The following is a 20,708-nucleotide window of genomic DNA, read 5'->3' on the forward strand; positions in this document are numbered from 1 at the left end:
TGACTTCCTCCTGGTGAGGTAAACCCTGCCAGGTTGCTAGCCATTTCTTGTGCAAATATTGTTGGACTCTCACAATATCCCTGTGGTAGTTGAGTATAGGTATACCTTTTACCCTGAAATGTAAATGCAAACCAATATTGACTATCAGGATGTATAGGTATCGAAAAGAAAGCATTACTGATATCTACCACAGAGAAATATTTTTGTTGCGGTTTTAAATCGTTTAACAAAGTTTGTGGGTCTGGCACCGTAGGTGCTCTAGGTATTACTGCATTATTCACAGCTTGTAAATCTTGAACCATCCGCCATTCCCCGTTTGCTATTTTAACAGGAAATAGGGGTGTATTACATGGTGAATCAGGAGATTCTACCAGTACTCCTTCTTTGAGTAATGCTGCTATTATAGGCTTGATTCCTATTTCTGCATCTTTTCTCAAAGGGTATTGTCTTTTCTGTGGTCTAAATGCTGATTTTGGTGTAATTGTAACTGGTCCTGCTGTTCGAATAAGTCCTACATGTGACTTTCCTGTTGCCCAAAGAGTCGTTGAAATTTCATATAAGGCCTTTTTTTCTTCTTCTCCTAATAGAAATGCTAATCAGCTGTCCTCGCTAGATTGCAAGTGAACAGCTGGATGTGTCTGTGTCAACCAATTCAGTTTTTGTTTCTGTATCCCTTGTTCTGACAGTTCTAAGTCAGTCTGTTTTTCCCATCTTGTCACCTTTTCTCCTAAGTCTGCCCATTTTACATTTTTGTTATTTGTCAAGCTGACGTGGTAATCAATTTGATCTATATAATGCAAGGAATTCTTGAGGTAATGAACAGCTAACTACACTGTTCCCCTCAGTATCCCAGTACAAAGTACGTAAAACCAATCTAGTTGCCCGATTTCTGAACAATTCTTGCTCATACTCTCTATCAGGTCCTGGTGTAGTACAGTAGTATAGAGTACAGTGTAACAAATGCTGTCGATCAGTGTCGAGGGAGGGGGCTTTACTGATGGCTACATTCATCAGTTCCTCGGTTATTGCCCCTGAACCAGTCATGACTAGGTCCTGGCTGTACCAGTAAAAGGTTTCACCCTCTGATCGCACTACAAAGGTATCCATTTGTCTCTGCACCTCCATACCTTGTACAGTTGGAACTACTGCTATGCCAAATATCTGCATAAGGTCCCTGCCCAATAGGTTTACTGGACACTTTGCAGAAACAACAATTTTACTTCTTTGGGTAATACCTGAAACAGGGTCAGTTATTGCTATATCATGGGAAAGTGGTTCCCTGTATAGCTGTCCGTTTGCGGCTTTTACCAGTATATAATCAGGTGATTCGGAATGTTCTGGTAACTTGGAGGGGTGTATCAGGGTCCGTGATGCTCCTGAGTCACACAGGAATTTGACTTCCCTTCCCTCCACCAGAAGTGTAACTTCCGGTTTCATATCTGCTAAGTAGAGCTCTAGGCTCAATAATGCTAAATCCATAATTTCACTTTCTTCATTCTCCATATCTACTTGCACTTCCTTTATTCCTTCTATCACGTTTATATTTGTTTTCTGTTCATTAACTTCTCCTGATGACTTCTGACTTTCACATGATGTATCTTTACTATCATATAGTCAGTCCTCATCTCCCTTATCTTCTGTAATTACCTTTTTGTTCTGCTTACAATCCCTTGCTAGATGTCCCTTTTTCCCGCACTTGAAGCATTCACCTCTCTTTTTCCTCTCTTTAAAATCTTCTGATCGTTTGTCTGACTGTTTATTTCCCTGGGCATTCTTCTTGCCCTTTTTACCTGACTGTAATACAAATACTTCAGCTCCGTCTTCAGCAGTGAAGACTTGCACCTTCTTTTTCTTTTTGCTATTGAAATATCTTTCAGCATGTCTGGCATATTCAAGTAAGGCTTGTAGCCTCCCTGTTCGATGGTCTATCATATGCTTTGTAATGAAGCTACTAATAGGTGCAATGCAACCTTTCAAAAATGCATTTTTCAATTGTTGTTCATACGGGGAATCATTCGTTTGGTTTTCAGGAACAGTCATGCCACTATGATTATTAAAACATTCCAATAATAATATTATCCATCTACTGTCTCATTTTCCTGTTGTATGCATTGATTAATGCAAGTCCAGTCTGCTCTAGCTTTCCATTTCTCAGAGATTCGGTCTGTCAGACCTTTCACTGTGTTGTCTAATTCTGCGTCACTATGTGGGAGGGGTTTGAGCTCTGCATTACGAGGAATCCAGGTGCCACAAATCATGTGCCAATCTGGACCTGTAATTTGTCTTACTACTTTTTCCACTTCTTCCCCATTCAAGTGGTAACTCAGCCTCATGCCTAGTAAATCTTCCAAAAATTTCATAAAATTAACTTTCGGATGGGGGATTCCCTCAGTAGCTTTCCGGATATCCTCCAGTGTCCATGGTCTATATACTAAGAGTGTTGGGTCCTGCCCTTCCAGTCCTGCCTGAGGATTTGGAACCTCTATAAGTGGGCATATTTCTTCCTCACTCTCATCCTGTAGGTTTCTCTCTATTTGATATGATTCTGCGTCCCTATGTATTTTATGTGTTCGGGACCTAGTTTCAATAGGATCTCTAACAAATGGTTGTGGTCTTGCTGAGACTTCAGGATAATGCGGAGGTGGACCAGCCTGTCCACTCGCTTCATATCCTGAAAAGGGTAAAGGAGGGGGCAAGGGAGGAGGAGGAGGAGCTGTTGCTATTACTAAGTTATTATCTTCTTTGTCTAAAAATAATGTTTTTGAATTTTTCAGTTTCTGTTCTCTACGATTCGCTTCCTCAATCCACCTGTGTGCCTGAGGAATACCTAATTGGCGTTGTTTTTTTGCCTGACCTCCCGCATCAGATTTAAGTTGCTTAAGGAGTTTAACTAGTGAAATTTTATCTAGTTTACCATCAAATTCATATTTGTTAACCCATTTCGTATAATACCTAACGTTATTGGAACGTTGTGATTGCATGTATTTTGCGTCTTCGGTTAGGGGCGGATCTCGCAATGTTTTAGTGCACTGATTTCCCATGGTAAAAGAAAATGTTACGTAACCCTTCTTATCACGTGATATCAAGTTCTCAGTTCCTTTTCACAGTTTATCTAGAATAACTGCCTACCTTATTCTGTTACCCTGATCTATGACCAAATATACAGTACTTCCTTTTGTCCCTGATCTGCATAATAAATCTTGACAACAATATACTGTAACTTAGTCCCTGATCTAAAACAGAAAAAAGGCAAAATCTTCCTACCTGAGCCTTCGGTATTGTGTCATCCAGTATCCGCTCTTCGGCCACAGATCAGAAAGTGGCAAGTCTCTTTAAACGACAATTCAGTCGGAGGTCTTTTCATCCAAGAAGAACCGTTTCGGTAACTTCTCCTGCGCAGTATTCGACCACCGGTAGACTCTGATCTGCAGCTGTCCGAGGGAATTCCAGCTCGAAGGACCAAACTGTTAAATAAAATTAAGAATTCAATACACTGGAGGTTCTGGTTAAAAAGTTTACTAGTGTACACCAGGAGGCAAAAAACGTACAAGTACAGAATTTTGTCTAACATGAAACAGGAAGTGTACAGATTTTATACTCTTTACATTCAAGTTGTGCCCACCTTACTGACGTGGTATGTCACAGGGCATCTACATCACTTTAGCTTACAGTCCTCTATTCATAAAAACTGCTGATGCTGTATAGTTAAAAAAAGTTTTCCTCTGGTAACAATACGGCCTTGCTATCCACCTGGTCAGACATAATGTCTTTCTGTAAAGTTACTTCTTCAAGGTTTCATATCAGTTTGAATACAATAGCAGATTCAGTCTTTTAATACACATCTTTGTTCACTGTTACACTTTCCCACCAGTGGCATGCTATCTTAGCAACACATATACAAGGCCAAATCATCCCAGCAGGAAAGAGCAGAAGATTTCATTATTTCACATATCTAATTTCCTGACCCAGCAGATAATCATTTATGAAAAGCATAAACATTAAAACTTACTAAGCTAGCATCTGCCAGGGTCGGAGGTCAGTTTGCTTTAAGCCACACTGCAGTTTCAAAACTACTTGCATTTACACATGAATTAATCCTTTCTGTTATATGATTAACAGAATAAAATGCATTATATACTACTTTGTTTTTAAACTAGTATTTCACATATATTCAAATACATATTTTTCTAACACTTATTACTCCACTCAATCATATCAAATACATTATGACCTATATTTATATTATTTTCTCTGATTCACTCAAAAAGTACTGCATGTGGACACGTATTAATGAACACCTAGGACAAAACTACCAAAATGTGACTTTTATGATCATTGCAATGGAATAGCCCATCCATCAGTTTTAAGAAAGTGCTTAGTATAGTACATTCTCAAAGAATTGTGGATAATGGCAAAATGTGTAGTCATCCACTGTCTTGGTGCTATAGGCATTAATGTACTCCAAAACTGAAATAAGTGTAAAGATTAATCCGTCAGTCAGTAAACAACCTTGAAACATATTAATACGGATTTAAGAAAATTATAAGGCTTTGTTCACACATTTTGTGTATATTAATGAATTATTTATTTATTTATTACATTTGTTAACTGGGAAATAGTCCGACTAGAGCCCCTTTTCAGGGAGGCCCAGGGAGAAAAGCTCCAAAAACATGTGAATATTTAAAAGACAAATACTTACATGAGAACAGACTAGAAAAATCATGGTATAAGACAAATAATATAATACACAAAATAGAATGTCAAGCAAGCAATTGTAGGTAGTACAGTTGTGAATATTGTAGAGTCCAGCAGTATGCAAATTTGGATACAGTGTACAAGCAGAGGTGCCAAACACGACTTTGAGAGGTGGAAAGATGATTACCAAGATTTAATTGTAAAGATAAAGGAGAAGTTGTAGTAAGAGGATGAAAATCATGGGAATAAGAGGAGTTAGCCCTGGGGAAAGGCAGGAACAGAGCAAATGATTTGTTAGATAGTTATGTAGTTGTTGTTTGAACACATGAAGGTGAGGATCTTTTGTGATGGTTTGAGGGAGGGTATTCCAAAGTTTGGCAATTTTATTGGAGTAAAGATAGTCACCGAAATAATTGCTGGAGAGGGTGACCTTGAGCATTAGTTTATCTGAAGATCTAAGGGGCCCTGGGATTGTGATTAGGTTGGACAAGATTGGTGAGGGCAGGACAGTTCCTGGACTGGTGGATTAACTTGTGGACCATAGTGAGTTGGTTGAGAGCTAAAAGGTAAGGGAGTTCTAGCCAGTTTAGCTGAGAGAGCATAGTGCAGTGGTGAGTCCTATGTGGGACATTCATGGCAAACTTGCCAATTTTGTTGTAAAACAATTGTAGATTGTTATGGAATTCACTTCCTACTGAGCTCACTTCATTGTCATCTCCTACACTATTTAAAAAGAAACTAAAATTATATCTCAATACACACTGGTTATGTTCCTGAACTAACCCTGACTAACTTTCCTACATCTCATCATTAACATCCTTGCATCATTATGTATGTATATTTACTTTCTGTCTTGAATTTCTACAGTACCCCTTACTGTCCTTGCTAAGCTCATTTAAATGATTGATGTTAATATTGTTATAATGAATGCTCATCTATTGCTATTATGAAAAAAAAAAAATGTAATTTTGTTTACTTTTCAAACGGCTACCACTTTATAAATTCAGTTTTGTATGTATCTGTACTGTTACTTCTTTTTATATATTATATGGGAGTTTTATATTTGTATTTTTCTTGCATATGTCTTTGGAGCTTTTCTCCCCGGGCCTCTACTGAAAATGGACATGTATCCAGCTAGACTAGCCCGATCAACAAATGTAAAATAAATAAATAGATTATTTAGGTCAATCTTGCAAAGGATAGTGAGTATATGAGATTCATAGAGGAGGGAAGAAAGAAGATGACATCAGGCAGTGGCCAGCCTGGCATTGTGGGTAACATATGGCCTGGCTCTATACAAGGTGTCAAGATTGATATGAAGTTTTTGATTGTCAAAGATATATGTTTATCAAAAGGTAGATGCTCATCAATAGTGACTCCTAGAAGTTTAGTATGATTAATTATTAGGATGTGAAGTTATGGATAATATACCTCAATATACATATAGCACATTATCAAAGACTTGTGAATAATGGCAAAATGTTTAGTCACCCACAGTCTTGGTGCTATAGGCATTAATGCACTCTGAAAATGAAATAAGTGAAAATATTACACTGTCAATCAGTACACAGCCTTGAAACATATTAATATGGATTTAAGAATAAGAAAAGGCTTTGTTCACACATTTTGTGTATATCAGTGAATTAGTGGGATTTGAACTTATGGATAATATACTTCAATATTCATGCCTCAGCAAGATGAGCTAATGCAAGTCGCAGCATTTTTCATGGCTGAAAATCTACTCTGACTGACTAGTACTTTCATTGGAATCTATAGAATACTTGCGTTCCTTCATGATACCTGATATCACTTACAACTGCTTGTTTGGCAAAGCTATTTCATAGATGTCCATTGTATGCAAAGTTAAATGTCCATTATCTTTTAATTTAACATTTTAATTCCATCAGGTGTTCCCTAATTATATTCATCTATGTATTGCATATGGAATAGAAATGAATCCTAGTTCATTATGGGGTCAGTAAATGCTAACAGTAAGTAGTAGTTGTTAAGGTGTCGATTTTCGCACTTAGGCATCCGGGGGGTGGGCACAAATCTGAGTGATCCTGTCCCACAAGTCATCCTGATCCCTACTGTGAAGGTCATCATATCATGCCGAATCTGCACACCTGTTCTGAAGATCCCTGTTCATCACTGGGGCTCCCTCTCAGTCTGGTTCCAGATGTTGATCTGTGTGAAATTCCTCTATCTGCTCACATCCTCCATTCATGTTCAGCATAGATAGCTAGCATCTGGAGTTTCCTCATCAGTCTATTTGAGCAACCAGATGCATGGTAGCTTCCTTGCAGTCAAACTCTTTGCTACTGGCTTTGAAATCTGGAGAAAATGTCTTACACAAAATGCTCACTGAGGTCCCACTCAGTTCACAGGGAGCAATGATAAAATGTAAAAATGTATCGATATCACATTTTAAAAGTGGAGCATATAGGGTGGTAGCAAACTATTGCTAGGCATTGCGCACATGTTACAGACATTCTCATTTAATAATGCTTCTTGGGCATTTGCATTCAGAATTGTACACTTATACTGAGCTATTGGTTAATGTACTGAGATGTGGGAACTTAAGCAGATGTTCGCCAATGGGATTCAAACACACTGCATGCTGATGAAAGCCATTAATTATGTATGATGCAAATGGTACTTAAAACGTGTTTGTGCTTAGCTAACCTCACTGTGAGGTATATCTGCCTGACTGCTATCATTACAAAGGTAAGCTAGCATATGAGGTCACATACATGCATGCATACAAATATTTCAAGCATGGGCATAAATGCCCTTCTAGCTTGCCAATATACCAAAACACTTGTTCTTATTATAAGAATCCAGGCTGTTCTTAAAAATATCTAAACTACTACTTGCTTTAATGTACTTGCACTGCTTCTGTGGAACACACGGTTCATTATCACTTTTCTATGTTCAAAATAGTTAAACCTCTAATGCGTATTTCATCCATATATTCTTTGATATTCTCAGTACATCAATATGACAGTTACATAAGGGATGGGGTTAGATTTCCCCAACATGCTTGCATATGGGTACATGTCCATCATTATCAGGAAGGTTTTTCCTCATATGCAGTTGTATGACTATAAGCTAAACAGCCCTGGTGAATATTGGATATGGATGGAATCCACTCTTATCCATCGGTAATGCAAATTCACTTTTACATCTGGAGTAAGTTTGCGGATAATGACGACTTGGCTTTTCCACAAGTTGTATGTTCAAGGAATGATTTATGGATATTCTCTGATGCTTACTCATACAGTGGTAGCAGTAATACTAAAAACAAATGTGCTTTCATCCCACTAAGGAGACTTCATCAGAATAAAGAATACTTAAAAAAAGACATAATTTTATAGCATTTTACAAAGAATTCCATTGGTTAATTGTTAGATACATACACCACCAATTAAATTCTTAAAGCTACAGAAGTATATTTCAAAAGTCTGCAGTCGTAAAGTTATTTCAATTAACCCAAGTCTTATTATAAACACTAATTTTTGAAGTGTCCACCCCACCAAACTAAATAACATGTACCAACATAAGCCTATATAAGCTTACTACATAAAATCCATTACTTATAATTTGTTGGCCCTCATATGCAAAATGGATGTGATAGAAACATGTTCATTCAAACCCAGTGGAAGAGTGGCACCTAACTTTAAATGCCAAATTAATTCTTGAGGGCTGACCCCTCCCTTTCAATCTCCCCCTCTGGGGTTTAAACTGTGATGTATCCCACATGTTTGAGGTAGAATTGCTAGGTGTAGTTTGATGTGCATGTAACTGTGGCAACAACATTTTTGTACTACTGAAGTTGTGACACATTGGTTATGTGCATGGCCGTTACTTGTCTAAATATCCACTGACATGGGTTTAAATCCCATCTCTGCATATATGACATATCTGAAGATGTGGAGTCAGTTGATAGCTGTGCACATGTAGGAAGGATCTAGCATATTAGTTAAGGCTTTTACCTCACAGATATACAGTACAAACTTTGATTCTGACTTCTGGTTATTGCCTAGGTTAGATTGATAGCTTAGTATTTACTTAAGTGTGCTGATTTTGTTAGGACATATGGATCAGCTATTCAGACATATTCTTTGTACTTATCTGTACATGATGGCAATATAGGTGACACACATTTTTTTTATAGCTATGCACTGTAAATCAGAGGCAAAACATTCAACTGACATATGTTTGATCGCTGATACCATTGTGTGAACCCCTGTATAAAATTTGATATGTGCATATCACCCTTTCTTTCAGATGCCTACACAAAATAGCCTGGACAGTTTTTCACCCAGTGAGAATGAAATCATTGTGGCACTGCACCAGCATGGTCAAAACTTACTCAGACAGATTATCAATATTGTGTGGAGGCATCAAATGTGGTGGGATCTGACCAACACGATCAATGTTGTGGGTGGACAAAGCCAATTCCTTCACAACTGCTGGCAGCATTGCTCTGACATAATCCTTTGAGATGCCACTAAGAGATGGAGAGGAATGTCACTAGAGATGGGGTACCATTTCCTCCCCTGGATGAGATAACAGTGTTCCAAGCTTCCCTCCATGACACCTACCAGGATCTTCATATACCTGGGGAAGGTATTGAGGCAGGTGCTCCAAGATGTTCAGATATGTCTGACAGTCACAAACACTGAATCATAATCCAATTCTCATTATAGGACTTTAATTCACAAATATTACCTTACTTTTATACTACATTGTACACAACACACCTGATGCAGACGCATATGGCAAGTGTTACAGCATGTCACATTACTTACACAATGTGTAGATAACACTATCAGCAACATGTGTAATGTGTGTTTTAATTCCTTAGGACCATCAACATTGAAACAGCAGCACCACGTGTCACACAAGTGTCTCCATATCCTGTTAGTGTGATCCATAGCTGGTATGTGCCACTTCCTCTGGTTAAAACTGAGGTGTTTGCTTACATGTTGCTTGTGTGCCATTTTAAACTACAACTATATTTTTGTGCCACATGGTGCATTCCCCTTCAGGCACAGACAGACCTGGTAAGGCTGTTCTGTTTGATGCTATAGTGCAAGCACACCTGTGATCTTTGATATTATGTTGGCTCCTTCCATATACTAACTGCAATAGAATGATAACAGATGTTATTAGAAAGAACTGGGGAATTCTGACCTTAGATGAAGAGATTAGCAAGATAGTAGGTCAACATCCGAGTTTCAGTTACAAGAACACTAGATCATTAAAGAGACTTCTATGTTATGAACACAAAGAGACAAGAACATTTTCAGTAAAAAAGGGAACTTTTCCCTGCTATAACTGTAATCATTGTCAATATATATATAACAGAAATACTTTTATACATCCTGACACACAAGTATGTTATGAGTTTGATTTTTATGCTAGTTGTGTTTCCAGAAATGTTGTTTATTTAGGTGTTTGTCAGAAATGCAATATGTATTATGTAGGTAAAACAAATAGAACATTAAGAGAAAGAATCAGGGAACATCTATATGCCATAAGTAAAGAGAATGAGACCAACGCCCTAGCTAAACATGTGATTCAGAATGACACCACACATAAATTTAAGTTTATGGTCCTAGAACTCATACATACCACTACAAGGCTAGGAAACATTAGCAACTTTACTGAAAAGCAAGAGAACAAATGGATAATTAGATTACAAGCTGACATTAGACATGGTCTCAATGATAGAGTTTCTTTAAAACCCTTCTTAAAAGATAGACCATTGAGACATTAACATCATTGTTCTTTCCAAGTTGCTCTTCATCTTTATACACATATATATATTTACTGTATCTCTTACATATGTACACATATTGCATTTAGTATATGCATCTCTTTAAATACTTACATATTATTTAACATATATTTTTTATATATATATTATATATATTTTTATTTATTTAAACATTTTTCTATATATATTTTTGTATAATTATTATATTATATATTATATATATTTTTATATTGAACTATACACATATATATGCATGCTTGTTTGTATAAAAGTATAATATGCATATAAATATGTCTTTTATTATCCATAGAATTTTAGGGATGTTTTCAGCAGACTAATAATTGTATTTGTTAATAATTGTCTACTATGAGAATTTTTCTAAGTCATGGAAAATGTATGTTGATAGTATGAATTAATTAATTAGCATCAATAGATTTTATTGGCTTATGAAAGGGTTGGGTAGAGATATAATGATTTTTTACTTTTTGTTTTTTATTAAAGTCTGAAGAAGCGCCCTGTGAGGCGTGAAAGCGCTTACTTTTTACAACTCACAATAAAGGAAATATCAGCTATTTAGGTTGGCTTCGATTGTCGTGGTGTGCTTCTGATCTTTTTATACTAACATGTTGTCTGTGTTACATTTTAAACTACAGGTTACAATGGATGATCTGTTCCCCAAAAGTGAGAACATACAACATCTACATTTAAATAGAATTACATCACTACCTATTACACAACTAACCAATCATAGGAATCACATATTTAAAGATACAGGTACATGATTTCTATAAAACAGGACACAAAAAAACATACTTCTAAGAGATGTATAAAAGAAAAAAAATCTAAAAAATAAAAACATCATATAAGTGTGTAGAAATTACTTCTTCCTCAACCCCCCCTAGATTTTAAAACTGGGCATAGAAGGATATGTTCATTTAATCCATGGCCTTTATGGGACTGCAGTGAGATTATCCATCTAATCTCCCAAAACTCAATCTCTTTTTCTACATCCCCTAGCCTAATGTCAGTCACTACCACATCTACAGCTATATATGTGGTTAGCTCCAAATGTATTAACATACTTTGCTAGGGGATTAACCACGTTCCCCTTACATATACACTAATGATGGTCTCTGTCCCTTTCTTTAAACTTGTGGTTTGTTTTGCTAATGTAGAATGAAGAGCATACCTCACAAAAAATGAGGTACACCACCACATTAATGGTATTGCAATCAGCTGAAGCAGAAAAATGAAACTCCCGCCCCATATAAGGATGAAAAAATGTTCCATCAATACTTAGAAAATCACAAAAATTGCACTTTCTGCATCTATGGGTACCTTAATCAAAATGCCTATTTCGGTGCCTTTTTGGGTAACAAAGTAGCCTTTTCAAATTCTTCTTATTCTTGTATAAAAAGTAGGGCACCCTGCAGCTATCTCAGATATAGAAGGATCCGTAAGTAAAGTATGCCAATTTTTAGAAATGATGTTCCTAAGTGCATTTGTATCACAAATAAAAGTGAGGGGGACTCTCACTGTGCTGCTGACCCTAGTACTCCTAACATTAGCTTTTATTGGTGCAGCAAAGAAAAGCTTAGCCCCATCCTTCCTTAGCATAGTGGCTTCCTTAAGACCTGTAGATCAATATGCATGTATATCATTAAGAAGCTTTCCATGGGCTTGCACAAGCTTATAAAAAGACGTGCGAGCCTGACTGATGTTTTGTAGTAAGCTGTTGAGATGTAACCATACATGTCTGTATAGTCTGTCAGTTAACCAGTTTGTTTATATTTTGTACTGCTATCCAGCCTGATGTGTTTCTATGTAATAAAGCATATAAACGAACTACCCCACCTGTTCATCTTCAATTGTAAACCAAGACTTGACATGGTGTTAGAATGGAATCCAGAATCAAGAATGAGTCACTCAGTTAATGGTGGAGAAATATAGGTTCATAGGTTCATAGGTTGATACTAGGCTATCTGCCCTAGGGCATTTATAAGCCTAGCCAGAGTGTGTTTGGCTTTCACCACCCTTTTAGATTAGTTGACTGTGCCTCTGTATAGTAGGTCACAGAAGGTAGCCCTTTTAAGGTTAGGTTACTGTACCTCTGTCAAGCAGGGACACAGAAGGGATCCCAGGGGTGAACTTACGATCTCCCATCCACTCGTCAAGATTTCTCTTGAAGAGGGTCAGTGAGGGGCTCTACCTAACATGGATTGGGATTTTGTTCCAGAGTGAGGGGAGCCTCTGGGATATGAATCTGTCCCTCCAGCATGTCCTATTTATTTCTGTGCTGAGGTTCAAGTCCCTGGAGCGTGTAGCTCTAAGGGATTTGGATTTCCTGAGGTGAAGCATGTCCATTAATTCTGGGTTGGACATGGCTTTATACGTCAGACACAGATCGCCTCTGAGTAGGCGATACGCAACTGAGTAGAGTTGGAGTTTCTTTAGCCGAACTGCATAGGGCATCTGTTTGAGCCCCTTGATCCTCTTGGTGAGGTACTTTTGGGGTCTTTCCAGTTGCTGCAGGTGTCGGGTAAGGTATATCCCAAATGGGGCACTGTATTCAGTTATGGGCCTGATAAGTGATGAGTAGAGGGGCACAATGACCTCTCTTGATATAGATGTGAACCCTTTCGTGATAAGGTGGGCTATATAGAAGGTCTTTCTAACAACGTTGGCAATGTGATTGTCAAAGGAGAGATTGCTATCTACTTGGGTCCCCAAGTCCCTAATTACTTCTTCCGTACTTAATGGATTACCACCTATGTGGTAATTTGTGGGCACTTTGCTTTTCCCAAAGGGGATGACTATGCACTTTTTGGCATTTAGCTTTAGGCCATGGCTCTGGCACTAGTTATCCATCTCTGTGAGATCCTTTTGGAGGATGCTTGTGTCAGCTGGAGAGTCGATTATGGCACCCAGTTTACAGTCATCTGCAAACTTGGTCAGCCATAGTCCACCCAAGTTAGCCTGCACCTCAGAAAAATATATACACCGAACAAGAGAGGTCCCAGGACTGAGCCTTGTGGGATGCCACTTGTAACTGGTTTAGAGTCTGATATGGCACCTGTTATTCTGACCATGTGGGTTCTATCCCTGAGCCAGTTTGCAACCCATCCTGTGACATAGGGGTTGATATTTAAGCTGGTGAGCTTATTTATGATGCCCGAGTGGGGTATTGTGTCGAAGGCTTTTGCGAGGTCCAGGTAGGCTGTGTGGGCTACCTTCCCTTCATCTATGGCTTTGGTAACTGTTTCAAAGAAGTCGACCAGGTTCAAGAGACAAGATCGGCCCTTAACAAAGCCGAATTGGGTAGGATCCAGTGTCTGGAGGTTGCCAATGTTTTTGTTTATGATTTCCGTGATGATACGCTCCATAGCTTTGCAGACCAGGCTAGTCAGGCTTATAGGTCGATAGTTTCCGGGGTCTGTTGTGGCACCACCTTTGTGGAGTGGGACCACTGTTGCTGTACACCATTCCTTGTGTACATATCCTGTAGTAAGGCTGAGATTGAACAGTGACTTTATATGAGGGTTTAGTTCTTCTCAGAACTCATGTAAGACGCAGCCCAGGACACCGTCTGGTCCCATTGATGCTGTGTTTTTTGCTTTGGAGAGGGCAGCTCTCACCTGTGCATCAGTGATCTCAGGAAGGCTACACTCTGTTGGGATAGACATTTGCTCTTTTGGGGGGGAAGGGGGGAGAAGTTTGCACTGAACCTTTCTGCCAGGATGTTGGCAATGTCTGTGGGTTCAGTGTATTTTATGTCATTTTGCACTAACTCAGAGCATATCTGGAAGTTGCCTCCCAGGTTTCTGACATAACTAAAGAAGGCATTGTGATTATCTTTAGTGTCTTGTGCAATTTTTCTTTCGAAGCTGGCCTTAGATGATTTTATGAGGGATCATAGTTTCTTGCTAGTACTGATCAGAGATGCCTTCCCTTTTTGGGATTTTGCTCTATCATGTAGTAGCTTTCTCCTTCTGTTGTATAGCTAATTTATGGCCAGGGTCCACCAGACAGGTCTCCTGCCTTTGGAGGAGTGAGTCTTGGTTTTATTTGGGATAGCATGCTCCATGCATTCTTGTAGGTGTCCATAGAATGCTTTTGTAAAGGATTCTGCATTTTGGGCCATATTTTCCACTGGCCCGGGGGCTTTGAAGGATTCCATCTCGGTTTTGAGAAGTGTGAAGTTTGCTTTTGAGAAGTTCTTCACAGTGGTTTCCTTGACTGGGGGTGGGGACGGAATATGGGTGTCCAGTGAGATTAGTTTATGGTCTGATCTTACCAATGAGGGGTATACCTCTGGTGTGGAACATAGAGACCCCATGTTGGTGATGACCAGATCCAATATGTTTTCCCCTCTTGTGGGAGTGATGACCAGTTGTTCCATAGCATTTGAGTTTATAAATTCTAGGAACCGTTGGACAAGGGTGTTTGGGCTTGAGTAGTTTTCCCAATCAATGTTTGGGTAGTTGAAGTCACCCAGTATAACGGTGTTTGGAGAGACCTTCATATTCTCCAGTGTTCTCAGGAAAGCCGAGTGAGGTTCCTGTGTTTGGGAGGGTGGTCTGTAGCAGGCTACAAACTGAAAGGCAGTTTTGCCCACTGTTAGTTGCACATGGATGGTCTCCGATGCTTCGTGCAGTGCCACTAACCTGGAGGTGTGGGTATCTTTGATAAATATAGATACTCCCCCTCCTTTTGTGGTTCGGTCTGAGTTTTGGGGCCGAAAAGCATGGTATGAAGTATAACCTGTTAGTGCTGGGGTGTTCTCGGGAGCCTTGAACCAGGTTTCTGTTACTGCACAAATATTGATATTCTCCATACTGAGGAGAGTCTTGAGTGCGTGCATCTTGAGGTTTAGACTTCTGGCGTTGAGCAGCATTACCCTTAGTTTTTTTTTTCTTTGTGTTGTCTATGGAGGTGGGTTTGTCTTTTGAGCCTTGCCTAAAAAAGGCACTATGTGGGAGGCAATAGCCTTTGCCAGTATTCGAAAACCCAGGGGTGACAGGTGCAAGCCGTCTCTAACGAAGCAACGTGGCTTGTCGAGCATGTCATCCCAGGCTGACAGACACTGGATCCCCTTTGAATGACACCAATACTTTAGCCAATTGTTAAAATTGATCATTTTGTCTTTATACTGTGGCATCATTCTTGGTGAGGGTAAGATGCTACTCAAGGTCAGGGTCATACCGGCCTGGGCTACATGATCAGAGAGCTCCTCTATGTCTTTTTTCATGAAGTCCAGGGATGTACGTCTCAGGTCATTCACACCAGCATGGACAATGACGGAGTCATATTTGTACTTGCTTTGGAGTGACTTGAGTGCTTGTGTTATGTGGTGGATCCTGGCACCTGACAGGCAGCTTACAGTGACCTTCTCCTTGTATAGAGAAAGGGATTATCCCTACTGCCCGTATAATTCGCAAAAACTGGTCAGAAACAAATTTCAGGTACTAAAACTTGCTTAAATGATTTCTTACTCAAAGAATATAAAATGAAGCACTCAGAATGAATTTCTAGTTAAACAAAATGTCCGAAACTGCAACATATTGATATAAATATTTGAAATAATTAAGAAAAATGTTTGAAATAAAGTCCGAATCACATAAAATGTATAAAATAAGGGAAATTACCACATTTTTATGTGCTATTTTTTCATATTAATTAAAGCTATTCAAGATATGTGAAGTATACAAAGTGGTTGCAAGTTTATGTAGTATTACAGTACAGTTATTTTGCAAAATACAGCCATTTCAAAGCATATTTCACAAAGTACAATATTTCAAAGACTTTATTATGCATTTGAATGTTATTACAAGTACTGGCTGTGTGTGCATGCTTGTATGCAATTACAAGGGCCATTGTTTCGGTGTGTTTGGCCATACTTTGTTGGCATGACTGAAGGATTTCAAAAACCAGGTCCACTTGTCTTTGATAATAATATTGCAAAGAATTGAAGAGTGATTGAGCAAGAGTAAAATATTTTCCTACAAGCTGCATTTTTTAATAAAGATGACTGTACAAAGGCATTTATTCTGCTTAATTTAACTGGTTCAGAAGCCATATAAAGAGAGCATTCATTTGTGTATGTACCTGCTGTATTTGCAGGGGAGGGGGAATACCACCATACAGTGGTACCAGCTGAGTCAAGGGAAGACCCTGAGTTCTTAAAACATAAATTTTGAGAAATATGTAAACCCCAAACAAATATTACAGTGGAAAGGAACTTATTTTATATGAGAGATCAAAAGCCTGGTGAATCTTTTGCAGCATATATAACTAACTTGAGAAATAAGACAAAAATGTGCAGATTTGCTGATTTAAGGGATGAGTTGATAAAAGACAGACTTGTGTGTGGTATTAAAGATGATGCTGTGAGAAAGATTTTGCTTCATGACAGTGATTTAACTTTGAATAAGGCCACTGAGATTTGTCAAATATATGAGCTCACAGAAAAGCACACAAATATGCATACAAAGGAGAAATGCACGCTTTCAGTGTCTTCTAGTGCTCATGTTGATAGTATGCAGCATGTGGTTAAAAGAAACAGGTCCAAGCACATGGCAGCAACTGTGAACCTTGCAACAGTCCCAGGTAAACCCTGTAGCTTTCTATCAAATTCCAGACTGTGCACAGTCTCAGTGAAGTACAAGGGTGAGTCAGCAAACTCAAAGCATGTGCCCTCACCTAGCCTCATAGTCAACTGTTGTAATTGTGGTGGTAGTCATGTGTCTAAAAGAGAAAAGTGCTTAGCTTTTGGTCAGCAGTGCCACAAATGCAATAAATATAATCATTTCCAAAAATTTTGAAAATCAAAAGAAGTCCATTCTTTTATTAAGAGAACATTCAAAGAGACAAGTTGATCAATTAGAAAGCTGTGACCCTACTTTCTATGTTGATGGTGTGTCTGTGCTTAATGAAACAGTCAATGCAGTAGATTTATGGGCAGAGAATTAAGTATTTTTTTACTGTTCGGCTAAACGGGAGACCCATAGAGCTCAAAGTTGACACAGGTTCAAAGTGCAGTGTTATGTCAGCAGAAAGATTTGCTAGAGTATGTGCTGGTGAGAAGCCTGATGTGGCAAAGTGTGCAAAGCTTGTTGCTTATGGTGGCATACAAATTCAAACTGAAGGTTCATTAGTGCTTTCATGTTACTTTGCTGGGAACAGTTATGACTTGAAATTTTACAGAGTCAAGAGGCATGTACAGTCATTATTAGGCCTCAGAGACTGTTTGAAAATGGAATTACTTTCATTTAATAAGGAAATCCATCATGTAAGCTTAAAAGACCACTGTTCTAATGTTGCCCAGTCTATTTTTTCTACCTATGCTGATCTTTTCAAAGACAAACTGGGCAAACTACCAGTTGTGTACTCCATGAAGTTAGCCTCTGAAGTCAGTTCAGTTGTCAGACCAGCCCGGAAAGTTCCAGTAGCTATGCAGAACAGAGTCAAACCTGAGCTAGATAAAATGGTGCAGCAAGGTGTGATTTGTCCAGCTATTGAGCCTACTGAATGGGTAATATCCATGGTTGTAGTTCATAAGAAAAGCTCAGATTATATCAGAATATGTACTGATCCATAAGATTTGAACAAAGCACTTAAAAGACTTCATAATCCAGTGCTTACAGTCAAAAAAGTTGCTGCTCTTATGCCAAATGCCACTGTTTTTTCTCTCTTAGATGCAAAGAGTTCATTTTGCCAAATTTTGCAAGACCAAAAATCTTCATTGCTAACCACCCACTTTCAGTACTCCTTTTGGCAGGTACAGATGTTTAAGAATGTCATTTGGGACAAATTCTGCCAGTGAAGTCTTTTAATGTGCCATGGAGCAAGTTTTTTCTGGGTATCAGTGTGCTATTATAGTAGATGATATTTTAGTAGGAGGTAATGGTGAAGTTGAGCAGGACAGAAACCTCAAGAAAGTTCTGAAAAGAGCTCGGGAAGTGAATGTTAAGCTGAATCCTCAGAAGTGCAAATTCTGGCTATGAGAAGTTACTTATGTTGGTCATTTGTTTACCAATTCAGGCTTATGACCAGATCCTTCAAAGCAAACAGCAATTCTTGAGATGCCAGATCCAGACAATGTCCATGTCCTACAACATTTTCTTAGCATGGTTAACTATCTAGGCAAGTTCATTCCAGACATGAGCAAACTTTCGCACCTCTTAGAGAGCTGACACTCAAAGTTGTATCCTGGTCATGGTTAGAACAACACCAAAGAGCATTTGATGTCTTGAAACAGAAACTTGCCAGTCCGCCAGCCCTCAGATACTATGATGTTCACAAACCAGTTACACTTTCTTGTGGTGCTTCAAAGTTTGGTCTTGGTGCAGTCATTCTTCAAGAGGGTAGACCAGTAGCCAATCCATCCAGAACTCTAACCCAAACTGAAATGCAGTATGCAAAAACTGAGAAAGAATTCTTGGCAATTGTGTTTGCATATTCAAATGTAAACCTATTCAGATCAAAACTGACCACCAACCTCTAGTCACTATTTTGAGAAAGCCTATACATACAGCTCCTGCCAGATTGCAATGCATGATGCTCAAATTGTAAAAGTATAATGTCAGTCTTGTGTACACAAAAGGCAAACTTCTTTATTTTGCTGATACTTTATCCAGATCACACAGAAATATCACTGAATAGCATGAAAATGAGCAACTTGATTTTGAAGTCATGGAACTAAGAAATTTTCCTTCCACATGTCTTGATGAGCTCAGAAGTCATACAGACACAGATCCAGTTCTTCAGGTGCTTAACCACTTTATTAGTCGATAATTTTCTTACAGAGATGAGATTTTGTTTGACAATGGTATCATCATGAAAAGTCCAAAATCCTTACAAGAGTATGTTACTATTTTGCATCGTGGCCACCCAGAAGCTGATTCTACCAAAAGAAGGGTGAGAGGACTAGTATTTTGGCCTTCTATGTCAAGGACCATTGAGAGAGTACTTTCATCTTGTTCTGTATGTAATAGTACTAAGCCACATCAACAGAAAGAACCACTTCAACTAAACCAGATTCCTGATCTACCTTGGTCGACAGTAGCTACAGACATTTTGGAGTAGAATGGTCAACATTACTTGGTGGTAGTAGACTCTTATTCAAACTGGTTCAAGATTGACCTGCTTCCTAATCTAGCATCTAGTACTGTCATTACTAAGCTGAAGTGTCACTTTCCAGTTGCTCATAGTCCACACATAGTTATTTCTGACAATGGTACGCAGTTTACAAACCAGCAGTTCAAATAATTTGCTGAAGAGTGGGACTTTATTTGTTGTTTCAAGTAGTCCTGAGTACCCATAGTCAAATGGCTTGGCAGAACATGCAGTTCAAAGTGCGAAACAATTACTAGAGAAGTCAAAATGAGACAATAGTGATGCTTTCTTGAATCTCTTGAATCTCAGAAATATTCCTCGTGATAAACATCTTGGCTCACCTGCACAGAGACTTCTGTTGAGACAAATCAGAACCACACTACCAATTAGCAGTAATCTGTTTGTTCCATTTGTCAAGAGCAACAGATCAGTGAAAGCCAATCTGTTGAAGAAGTGCTTATCTCAGAAGTCTTGCTATGGTAAGTCCAGCAAACTGCTCAATCCATTACGAGAGGGTGAGATAGTGAGGATGCAGATGTCCAAAGGTTTTGATCGGATTGGAGTCATGAAAAGGGTATGAACAAAGCTGAGACCGTACATTGTGGAGTTTAGGCAGAACTGGATAGATTTGATCCTGGTGTCTGAGCCTGTATTTCAGTATCAAACCTGTTTGAAAGACTAAATCTCAGAGTGAGTTATCCAACATTCCAGTTCCAGAGGATGTTCCAGCAAATATCTCTATTCCTGAGAAGAATCCTGAAACTCCAAAGTCTGTTTGTTCACCAATGCCTGTCCCTGTTGCTAACCCCAGTCCTGATTGCTATATCACTAGATTAGGATGCATTTCCAGACAATGTTCCAGACACACAGCAACTTGAACATGAATATTGTATTTATTTCTCAGAGTCTGTGTAATTGAATGTCTTTTTTTTCAAATGTCATTGTATTGTGGGCAATTCATTAAAGAGGGAGGATGTAGAGCAATATGTATGTATTCCTTTAAGAAGCTTTCCATGGGCTTGCACAAGTGTATAAACTGAGCACATGCAAGCCTTACTGCCATTTTGTAGTAAGCTGTTGAGATGTAAGCATGCATGTCTGTATAATCTGTCAG

This window comes from Protopterus annectens, chromosome 2.part1, assembly GCF_019279795.1.
Source record: "Protopterus annectens isolate FY-2018-M chromosome 2.part1, PAN1.0, whole genome shotgun sequence".
Taxonomy (NCBI): Eukaryota; Metazoa; Chordata; order Ceratodontiformes; family Protopteridae; genus Protopterus; species Protopterus annectens.